Here is a 6000-nt window from a genome sequence, read left to right as displayed (position 1 = left end):
ACAGGTGCCTGTGATCTAAACCTAATCGGGCAACTTCAACCTCAGGGTGCGCACGCAGCCACTTGGCCGCATGACCAAAGTGCCACGGCAGCTGTTCCGCCCGAGGACCCGTGTTAGACCACACCATTACGCTTCTCGCCTGATACGAGAAGAACACCCGCAGGAGGTAACCGGACGGGTGTATCACTGGATGAGCAAGCTCCGTTAACAAGAAAGAAACAAATTGTGTCCAGCTTGAGGGGGAAATGTGGTACCCCCCTACCTCCCTCCCCGATGGGACAGATCATGCGTGCCCTGGCAACCCACTCGCACCTGCCACTCCACATGAACTGAAACACAAGCCTCACTAGAGGCCTCCTCAGACAAGCCGGCAATGGGTAGATGTACGCCAAATACAAAAAAGACGGCAACACATCCACCTTTAGGACCAGGACTTTGCCCATAAAAGACAAATACCTAGCCTTCCACATTGCTAGCTTCCTCTGTACCACTGCGATACGCATGTTCCAGTTTAGCGTCGCTGAGCCGGAGGTCTCAAAATGGACCACAAGAATCCTCAGGGCCCCCTCACAGAGAGAGAACCCCCCCGGGCACATCTGTTCTACCGCGCCATCTTCCGAAAAACTTGACGGAAGACTTTGCATGGTTCAGAACCGCTCCCGACGCTCGGGTGAAATCCCCAAAGATGGCAAGGGACCTTGTCAGGCACGAGTCCTTGCACAGCAGCAAGGAAGTGTCGTTGGCGTACTGCGTCATCTTAACACGCAGCCCACCACTTCCAGGGATCAACAAGCCTTCCACCCCTGTGTCTGCCCTAATGGCAGCCCCCAGAGGCTCCATGTACAGAACGAAGAGGAGAGCCGAGAGTGGGCACCCCTGCCTGACCCCAGACGAGAGGTCAAAAACATCACCCAAGTGACTATTTACACTAACTCGGCACCCCGCTCCGACATTTAATGTACGAATCCATCCTATGAACTTCTCCCCAAATCCTAACACTCTGAATAAAAAGGATCTATTCACGCGATCAAAGGCTTTCGCCTGATCTAGCGCTGCTACCATTAAAGGCAGTCCTCTATCTTCAACCCAAGCGATGGAGTCCCTGATTTAACTGTAGGTTCCATCTAATAGAGCGGCCCTCTACCCCGCACGTCTGATCCTCATAGACGACGTAGGGAAGGGCTGTGCGCAACCGGTCTGCTAAAACCTTTGCAAGTAGCTTGTAATCTACACACAGCATGGTCAACGGCCGCCAGTTGCCAAGGTCTGTTACTTCCCCCTTCTTATATAAAAGTGACAGCACACCAACAGCCATTGATCCCCCCGGGACCCGCGTCTCAAGGATGGCCTTCAAGACTTCGAGGACCACTGGTCCAAGTATACCCCAAAACTTGAGATAAAACTCAGCCGGCAGCCCATCCATTCCAGGCACCTTCCCTTTTCCCATCCTCCTAAGAGCGCTAGTGAAATCTGGGCCTCCATCACTTCTCTAATGTCCTCCGGCAACCGCCTGGACAAGTGTTCTAAAAACACATTTCCCTGCTCTACATCTATATCCCTTTCCTTAAATAAACCTTGGAAATGATCAGTTGTCACCCTGACCATATCCTCTGGTTCTCTAACTATACTACCATTTTCTTCCCTAACGCCATGCATTACCTTCCTACTCTGTCTGGCCCTAACCGACTTAAAGAACATAGCAGAACAAGTCTCATTGTGTTCTAGAAAGCCACTATGCGCACGCTCCAGGAAAGCTCGAGCCTTCCGCTCCTGCAACTCCCTGAGCTGCGCCTTTAGGGTTGCGGATCTCTCCCAGTCAAACGACCCGCCGAGGTTGCCTGCCTCGTACTCGAGTTCAATTAACCTTTGGATACGATCCACCTCCCTCCTCTCCTCCCTTTTTTTCCTCTTGCAATACCCTATTATAAAAGCCCTAATCCTCACCTTAACTAATTCCCACCACTCTAACACCCCCTCGCACATGGACCGGAGGCCTTCAAGCCTCCAAAAGAAACCATAAAACCCGTCAACAAAAGCCTGCTCCTCCAGCACATCCCGATCTAACTTCCAGTACCCCCTACCAAAGAGGCAGACTGGCGACCCCACCTGCAGGAGCACCCCGTCGTGATCCGAAAAGAAAACAGGCAACAGCCGCCCAGACAACTTACCCAAACACCTGGGTACAAAAATATAGTCGAGCCTCCGCTCAACCCCCCTGGAGTTGCGCCATGTAGGACCGGCCATTTTCCGAGTAGTGTGCAGACCACCATCAACCAGACCATGGCAAGCCATTAGCCCGGTAATGGCGCCTGCACTGCTATCCCCCCCTATTCCTAAATCTGTATTAAAATCCCCCCCTATCACTAATTTCCTATTTGTGACACACAGGGGCGTCAGACAGTCCACCATCTCCCTCCTGTCTGCCACGACCTGTGGCCCAAACACCACTACTAATCTAAATTTACAATCCCTTATCGTGACATCCACCCCTATAACCCTCCCCTGCATTACCACAAAAGAATCCTCCACTTTTACCTCCCTGTGCCCACACAAAATCCCTACCCCCGATGAGTGCACCCCCCCAATACCCCAAACCGACTCCCCCTTGTCCCACTCCCTCTTAAACCTACTAACATCCCCTCCATCCCTCAGGTGAACCTCCTGTAAAAAAAACTAAAATCAAACCCCACACCTTCCAAATAATTAAAAACCGCCCTCCTCTTCACAAAATCCCTTAAACCCCTTAAAATTAGACCCCATGAAAGAATAAAATAAAAACATGTAATACACTCAAATTCTAAACCCAGACAGAAAAAAAAACAGGAGACTCACCCGATGCTCCCCTGCTCCATATCTACCGGTGAAAACACCATCCGTACTCCCGACATCCCCCCCTCTTCCTCCATCTCACCAACCCAGGATGCAGGAATAGTGTTTGGCTCCGGGGTGCCCTGCACCCTGGGTCTACCCCCACACTCCTCCCCCTCCCCAGTGCTGCAGCTGGTTTGGAAAAAAGTCCCCAAACAAAAAACTCCCCACCTCCTCCTGTACCCAGTCCTGAGTCTTGTTAGGTATGTCCCCACCCAACAGAAGTTGAAGGCCTGGGGAAACCAGCAGCAACCCAGAGGTTTCTCCCACCCCCATCACTCTCTTGACCATCCCCTCCCTCTCACTGTCGGCCAATCGCACCCTCCTCTTCATTCTCTTCTTTGGTGATGGCGGCAGTGGAGAGAGACCCCCCTTCCCCCCCTCCAGCTCCTCCACCATACCTCTCATCTCTTCCACCAGGGCACTTTCCCCCCCACTCCACTTGCTCTTCCACTGTCTCCTTCTCCACCACTCGTCCCTCGCTTTCTTCTCTCTCATGCTCCTCCCTTCCGTTTCCTTCTCTCTTCCATCCGCCTCTTCTTGCTCCTCCTCCTTCCTTGCGGCCTTCCCCTCTGGACCTGTACTCTGGTCATGAGGCGTGCTTCCTTCCCCTCCTCTTCCTCCCCCATCCCCCGCTCCTGCTCCCCCCCCCCCCAGCCGCAGACGCGTATGACCTCTGACGAGCCGGGCACCCCCACCACAGGTGTGCTGACGATCCACACCCGTGGCACGCCTTAGGCTTGTCACAATCCCTCGCCTCGTGTTCCTCAGATCCACAAAATCTGCATTTTCTTGTGCTGCACGAGGCGAATGTGTGGCCGTAGGCCATACAGCGCCTGCAAAATGGGGGCTGACGTGCATAAAACAACGTCCCCCTGTCAGCCCCTAGGGAGAACATAGCAGGAGGATGGAGGTAGCCACCATGTCCCTTTGGGTCCTCCCTGAGGAGGGCCTGGAAGCCTCTCCTCCCATTCCAAAACCCAAGGGAGTCTTTGAGGTGCCTTGCTGAGGAGACGTTATCCATGTATCTCCCCAGAAAGGCCCTCACCTCTTCGTCCTTAACGTATGGGTTGTAAATGTTGACAGTTACAACCCTAAAGTTGTTCTTCGCCAGGCTTGTTATTTCATAGTGGCTCATCGGCCTCTCACCTCCCACTGCTCTTGCCCTTCTCAGGATATCATCGTGTTTCTCCTCTGTATATAGTGCCACGTCGTATGCTCCCTCCAACGAGTTGCCTTGGAAACAAAACACGTCCTTCACCGTCAGCTTTAGAATCCCCATCAATATTATCCTTCCAAAAGTTTCCCGTCCTAAAGGCTCCAACTCCTTTTCCTTCCATGCAAACCGAATCGTGTTGGCCAGCCCAATCCCAGGGACCGACCGTGTTGATGGATTTAGCACCATCTCCGCAAGGAGAATGGCGCTCGTTCTCTTCTCTTCCAAAACAATGAAAAAAGAAAAACCAAAGTGACTATCTTGTGTCAACTAACACAGAGACAGGAACAATCACCCACAAACACACAGTGAAACCCAGGCTACCTAAATATGGTTCCCAATCAGAGACAACGAGAATCACCTGACTCTGATTGAGAACCGCCTCAGGCAGCCATAGACTATGCTAGACAACCCTACTCAACCACAATCCCAATACCTACTAAAACCCCAATACAAAAACACACCACAAAATAAACCCATTTCACACCCTGGCCTGACCAAATAATTAAAGAAAACACAAAATACTAAGACCAAGGCGTGACAGTTTCTTGTTAAAAGGCAGAATAACACTAAAGGGAGTAAGCAAAAGGCAGTATGTGTAATCCTGGGAATGAGTGTACTAATTGGTATAATTCTATAATGGCCTATAGTGATCTGTACTTAATCCTATAATGGCCCGCAGTAATATTCTAGTCCGATAATGGCATGTAGGAATCTTATAATTGCCTACAGTAATCTGTACTTGTTATCTTTTGGAAATTATGTATACAGTTGAAATCGGAAGTTTACATACACTTTAGCCAAATACATTTAAGCCATTTTGCCAACACTCTGGAAGTATGCTTGGGGTCATTGTCCATTTGGAAGACCGATTTGCGAACAAGCTTTAACTTCCTGACCTTCCTGTCTTGCGATGTTGCTTCAATATATACACATAATTTTCCTCCTCATGATGCCATCTATTTTGTGAAATGTATCAGTCCCTCCAGAAGCAAAGCATCCCCACAACACGGACGACACAACAGTGGTAGGCTTGATTACCAACAACGACGAGACGGCCTACAGGGAGGACGTGAGGGCCCTCGGAGTGGGGTGTCAGGAAAATAACCTCACACTCAACGTCAACAAAACTAAGGAGATGATTGTGGACTTCAGGAAACAGCAGAGGGAACACCCCCCCCCCCCCCCCCCATCCACATCGATGGAACAGTAGTGCAGAGGGTAGCAAGTTTTAAGTTCCTCGGCATACACATCAGACAAACTGAATTGGTCCACTCACACAGACAGCATCGTGAGGAAGGCGCAGCAGCGCCTATTCAACCTCAGGAGGCTGAAGAAATTCGGCTTGTCACCAAAAGCACTCACAAACTTCTACAGATGCACAATCGAGAGCATCCTGGTGGGCTATATCACCGCCTGGTATGGCAACTGCACCGCCCTCAACCGTAAGGCTCTCCAGAGGGTAGTGAGGTCTGCACAACGCATCACCGGGGGCAAACTACCTGCCCTCCAGGACACCTACACCACCCGATGCTACAGGAAGGCCATAAAGATCATCAAGGACATCAACCACCCGAGCCACTGCCTGTTCACCCCGCTGTCATCCAGAAGGCGAGGTCAGTACAGGTGCATCAAAGCTGGGACCGAGAGACTGAAAAACAGCTTCTATCTCAAGGCCATCAGACTGTTAAACAGCCACCACTAACATTGAGTGGCTACTGCCAACACACTGTCAATGACACTGACTCTACTCCAGCCACTTTAATAATGGGAATTGATGGGAAATGATGTAAATATATCACTAGCCACTTTAAACAATGCTACCTTATATAATGTTACTTACCCTACATTATTCATCTCATATGCATACGTAGATACTGTACTCTATATCATCGACTGCATCCTTATGTAATACA

This window comes from Oncorhynchus kisutch, unplaced genomic scaffold (assembly GCF_002021735.2).
Source record: "Oncorhynchus kisutch isolate 150728-3 unplaced genomic scaffold, Okis_V2 Okis01b-Okis20b_hom, whole genome shotgun sequence".
Classification (NCBI taxonomy): Eukaryota; Metazoa; Chordata; class Actinopteri; order Salmoniformes; family Salmonidae; genus Oncorhynchus; species Oncorhynchus kisutch.
Note: the sequence above shows the minus strand (reverse complement) of the source record.